The sequence below is a fragment of the Pristiophorus japonicus genome, chromosome 10 (assembly GCF_044704955.1).
Source record: "Pristiophorus japonicus isolate sPriJap1 chromosome 10, sPriJap1.hap1, whole genome shotgun sequence".
Lineage (NCBI taxonomy): Eukaryota > Metazoa > Chordata > Chondrichthyes > Pristiophoridae > Pristiophorus > Pristiophorus japonicus.
The window spans coordinates 122,657,631-122,663,660 of record NC_091986.1 but is presented as its reverse complement, the minus strand read 5'-3'; positions in this window follow the sequence as shown (position 1 = coordinate 122,663,660).

The window sequence follows — 6,030 nt, the reverse complement described above, 5'->3', positions numbered from 1 at the left end:
TGCCATTGTCCATTTGTACTACCAGTAGCCTGTTTCCTTCCTTGCCCGTTACTGTCCCTGCAAGCCATTTGGGACCCCTGCCATAGTTTAGTACAAACACTTTGTCCCCTATCTCATTCCATCTCCCCCTCGAATTTCTGTCATGGTAGTCAGTCAGCTTACGGCGCTTTGCCTCAACGATTTCGTGCATGTCTGGGAGGATTAATGAGAGCCTTGTTTTTAAAGTCCTTTTCATCAACAGTTGCGCGGGTGGGATCCCAGTCAATGAGTGCGGACGAGATCTGTATGCCAGCAGCAGTCGTGACAGGCGACCCTGCAGCGTGGGACCTTGGATTTTAAGCATGCCTTGTTTAATGATTTGCACTGCTCTCTCCGCCTGGCTGTTGGAGGTCGGCTTGAACGGTGCCATCTTGACGTGATTTATGCCGTGGTCAATTATAAAGTCTTGGAATTCTGCGCTGGTGAAGCACGGACCATTGTCACTGACCAATATGTCAGGGATTCCATGCATTGCAAACATGGTTGCGAGGCTCTGCACAGTGGTGGAGGTTGTGCTCAAGTTTAAAATGGTGCATTTGATCCACTTTGAAAATGCATCTACAACTACGAGGAACATTTTGCCCATGAATGCGCCCGCATAGTCTACGTGCACCCGCGACCACGGTTTGGTAGGCCAGGGGCTCAGTGGAGCCTCCCTGGGGGCGTTGCTGAGTTGGGCACAAATGGTGCACCTTCGGACGCAGAGCTCCAAGTCCGCGTCAATACCAAGCCACCAGACGTGGGATCTGGCTGTGGCCTTCATGAGAACGATCCCCGGGTGCTCGCAGTGGAGCTCCCGGACAAATGCCTCTCTGCCTCGCAGAGGCATGACTACTCAGCTGCCCCACATCAGGCACTCTGCTTGTAGTGATAGCTCATGCATGCGTCTGTGAAAGAGTTTTAATTCCTCGGGGCAGGCATCGCGAGCCTCTGCCTAGTCACTGGTTAGGGCACATCTTTTTACTAAGGATAACTTGGGATCGCTGGCCGTCCAGGCTCTGATTTGGTGAGCCGTCATGGATGAACCTGTGGACTCAAAGGCAATGAGTGCCATGACTATCTCACAGTCCTGTTCATCAGACCCTTCCCTGGTCACCAGGGGTAGCCTGCTGAGCGCGTTGGCACAGTTGTCTGTGCCTGGTCTGTGCCTTATGGTATAGTCGTAGGACGCCAGCATGAGTGCCCACCATTGAATTCACGCCGGGGCGTTGGCATTTATTGCCTTGCTCTCGGATAGAAGGAACGTGAGGGGCTTGTGGTCAGTTTCTAACCCGAACTTGGCCCCGAAAAGGTATTGGTGCATCTTTTTGACACCGTACACGCATGCGAGTGCCTCCTTCTCTACCATTCCGTACGTGCGCTCCGCCTGCGAAAGTGACCTGGAGGCATAAGCAATGGGTTGTAATTTGCCCGCACTATTTACATGTTGCAAAATGCACCCGACCCCATACGCTGACGCATCGCATGTGAGAACTAGCTTTTTACCTGGGTCAAAGAAAGTCAAAACACTGTTGGAACACAGAAGGTTGTGGGCCTTATTGAAGGCGCGTTCCTGGGCGTCCCCCCAAAACCAATCGCACCCCTTCCTGAGCAGCACGTGGAGAGGCTAAATTCTGCATAAAGTTCCCAAAAGAATTGAGTAACCCGAGAAAGGCTTGCAGTTCTGAGACATTCCGGGGCCTGGATGCCAGGCGAATTGCTTCTGTTTTGGACTCTGTTGGGCGGATTCCATCAGCGGCAATCCTTCTGCCCAAAAATTCAACCTCAGGTGCGAGAAACAGGCACTTGGATTTCTTGACTCATAGGCCTAGCCGATCCAACCGCTTTAGTACTTCCTCCAAATTACGGAGATGGGAGTCGGTGTCCCTGCCCATGATAAATATGTCGTCTTGAAATATAACTGTCCCCGGGATGGTCTTGAGCAGACTCTCCATGTTGCGCTGGAATATGGCATCTGCCGACCTGATGCCGAATGGGCATCGATTGTACATGAAAAGGCCTCGATGTGTGTTGATGGTGGTGAGTAGCTTGGATTCCTCGGTCAATTCTTGCATCATATACGCAGATGTGAGGTCTAGTTTTGAGAAAAGTTTACTTCCAGCCAATGTGGCAAATAAGTCCTCCGCTCTGGGCAGCGGGTACTGGTCCTGTAGGGAGACTCTATTTATGGTAGATTTGTAATCCCCACAGATTCATACGGATCCATCAGGCTTCATGACTGGGACGATGGGACTTGTCCTGTCTAGTTCGTGTTCAATCTTTTCCCTCATCACATAGGGTGCAGCTCTGGTCTTGTGATGGACCGGTCGAGCATCCTGTGTGATGTAGATTTTGACTTTGGCCCCTTTTGAAAGTGCCCACACCTGGCTGAAAGAGATGTTCAAATCGCTTTATAACTGTTGAGCAGGAGGTCCATTCCTCTAATGACATGGCATGGACATCATCCCATTTCCAGTTTAATTTTGCCAGCCAGCTTCTCCCCAGCAATGCTGGGGGATCTCCGGGGACAATCCACAGGGGAAGTCGGTTCACTGTCCCTTTGTGTGTGACAGAGAGCATGGCGCTGCCGAGGACTGGTACGATTTCTTTTGTATAGGTCCTTAGTTTGGTGTTGACCCTTGTGAGTTTTGGTCTGTCTCTTTTATGCGGCCACAGTTGTTCAAATTGAGAGATTGACTCGCTCCCGTATCCAGCTCCATGTTGACAGATATCCCGTTGAGTAGGATCCTCATCATTATAGGAGGCATACTGTTGTAGGAGCAGCGGCCATTGATCGTGTTGACCCGCTGTACATCGGTGTCCCGGGTACTGTCCCCACCATCTTCTGGTCCGCTTTCCGACCCATCCGATTCGTATACCAGCCGAGCTGCTGTTTTTTTGCACATGCGGGCCAAATGCCCTGTATTTTCACAATTTCTGCAAACAGCCTGCTGAAATCGACATCCCCTTGATGAGTGCCCACCCCCACACTTCCAGCACAGACCTGTTCCATTGTTCAAAGTGTTCCCAAAGAATGAGCTGCGTCTGGCTGATCTCTCTTGAGCTTCTCTCAGTTTGTAGTTGATTGCTCGCATTGTGGGTTGATGAGGTGTGAACGGCCATTCCTGTGGCCCTTGATGGCTTCTGCCTGCTGTCAAGAGCCTGTTCTCCTGGTTTTGTCTGTGTGTGGGGGTAGCAGCTTGTTTAGTGCTGTGAACTTATTGTTCCGATATTTCGTTAGTTGTCGTACCTGCATTGTCAATCAACCTCGTTTCTTCTTCCCCTACCAAGAATGTCTGTGCAACCAGTGCTGCTGCCTCTACGGTCAGGTTCTTGGTCTCTATGAGCTTTCGGAATATGCCTGCGTGGCCTATTCCTTCAATGAACAAGTCTCTCAGCATTTATCTCCTCAGTTCATCGGAGAACTCACATAAACGAGCTAACCTCCGGAGTTCCGCCACAAAGTCGGGTATGCTCTGGCCCACACAGCGTCTGTAGTTGTAGAACCTGTGTCTGGCCATTTGTAGGCTGCTCGCTGGCTTCAGGTGGTCTCTTACCAGTGTGCTCAATTCTTCAAATGACTTACTTGCTGGTTTTTCGGGTGCCAACAGATCCTTCATTAAAGCGTATGTTTGAGCCATAGCTGGTCAAGAGATGGGCTCTTCTCTTAACTGCCTAATCGTCGCCTAACCAGTCTTTGGTTACAAAGCTTTGCTGGAGCCTTTCTCTAAAGTCCTCCCGATTGTCTCCCGCATTGTACTTTTCATCTGATGTTGTTCGCCATTCTGTGGATTCTGTAATCCCGTAACTCGTCGCCACTGTAAAGTCCTGTCCCCTCAGCACAGATTCACACGAGGCATGTAGTGAAGTCAAGGTCACTCTGGACCTGCACCTTTATTTCACAGCTCTGGAATGCTGCACTTGCCTGAGACCTGTCCTTATATACCTGTCTCTTGCAAGTGCACCCCTGGTGATAAGGTATGCTGGTGGTTACAGGTCATATCTTATTACAGTCATGTATAGCATGTTAGGATACAGTTATCTAAAATAATGTAAGATACATGACAGGAGGCCCCTGGCCTCAGTCATCTACAGCAACGTGCAGCAGGAGAGGAATCTCGCAAGTCAGCTCTCTGGAGGGTGAGTTGGCAAAGTAGGTCTGCTCAACAATAGGCAGACATGGAGGTGGACTTGGTGGAAATGTCCACGGAAAATACAGGCATGCACCGTGAGCCCATGGCTGTATTGGGTCAGATCACAGAGAGCATCGACAAGCTTTCTGCGATTGTTATGGAGGCAGCATCACGAATTGTCAGTGCAATTCAGGACTCCAGCTAGGCCATCATTGCCCATTCACAGATGGCCTACAGTATACGACAGTGGTGTTCTAGATTGTGTGGCGCATGCCATTGACCATGTTGCAGCATTGATCGAATCGCAAGCACAAGCGATGCTGCAGGTTGGTGATGTGATGCAGTTGATGACTGATGCCATCCTCTCTGTGTTCCCCACTGTCCAACGGGATGGTGCCAATGTGAGGAGGAGACAAAACATCTGCAAAAGGACATAGACAGGCTAAGTGAGTGGGCAAACATTTGGCAGATGGAGTATAGTCGGAAAGTGTGAGCTCATGCACTTTGGCAGAAAAAAATCAAAGAGCAAGTTATTTAAATGGATAAAGATTGCAAAGTGCCACAGTGCAGTGGGACCTGGGCGTATTTGTGCATGAAACACAAAAGGATAGTATGCAGGTACAGCAAGTGTTCAGGAAGGCCAATGGTATCTTGGCCTTTATTGCAAAGGAGATGGAGTATAAAAGCAGGGAAGTCTTACTACAGCTATATAAGGTATTGGTGAGGCCACACCTGGAATACTGCGTGCAGTTTTGGTTTCCATATTTACAAAAGTATATACTTGCTTTGGAGGCAGTTCAGAGAAGATTCACTCGGTTGATTCCGGCGATGAGGAGGTTAACTTATGAGGAAAGGTTGAGTAGGTTGGACCTTTACTCATTGGAATTCAGAAGAAGGAGAGGTGATCTTATCAAAACGTATAAGATTATGAGGGGGCTTGACAAGGTGGATGCAGAGAGGATGTTTCCACTGATGGGGGAGACTAGAACTAGAGGGCACCATCTTAGAATAAGGGGCCGCCCATTTAAAACAGAGATGAGCAGAAATTTCTTCTCAGAGGGTTGTAAATCTGTAGAATTCACTGCCTCAGAGAGCTGTGGAAGCTGGGACATTGAATAAATTTAAGACAGAAATAGACAGTTTCTTCAACGATAAGGGGATAAAGGGTTGTGGGGAGAGGGCGGGGAAGTGGAGCTGCATCCATGATCAAATCAGCCATGATCTTATTGAATGGCGGAGCAGGCTCGAGGGGCCGTATGGCCTACTCCTGCTCTTATTTGTTAGGTTTTTATAACAAGGAGCAACACACAAGGATCGTGGCCGAAAGTAAAACAAAGAAGTAAAAAGAAATCGAAGTGTGACATCACAGCCAAGAGGGTAAGTGATTGGATGGTTGACTGGTGAGTAGTTTTTCTTTTTTATTTATCTTTTTTCTTTTTCTTATCAGTAAGAAACCTTTGGCAGTGTTGCCAAAGTAAGTTAATTTAAGGGTTAACTCATGGCAGGAGAGCCCAGACCCATGTCATGCTTCTCCTGTGCTATGTGGGAAATCAGGGTGTCCCTGACTACTATGTGTGCGGGAAGTGTATCCAGCTGCAGCTCCTGTCAGACGGTAGGACGGCACTGGAGCTGCGCATGGATTCACTCTGGAGCATCCGCGATGCTGAGGATGTCGTGAATAGCATGTTTAATGAGTTGGTCACACCACAGGTAAAGGTTACAAAGGCAGATCGGGAATGGGTGGCCATCAGTCAGAGCAGGAGTCGGAAGGTAGTGCAGGGGTTCCCTGCGGTCATCTCCCTCCAAAACAGATATACCACTTTGGATACTGTTAGGGGAGATGGCTCATCAGGGAAAGGCAGCAGCAGTCAAGTTCATG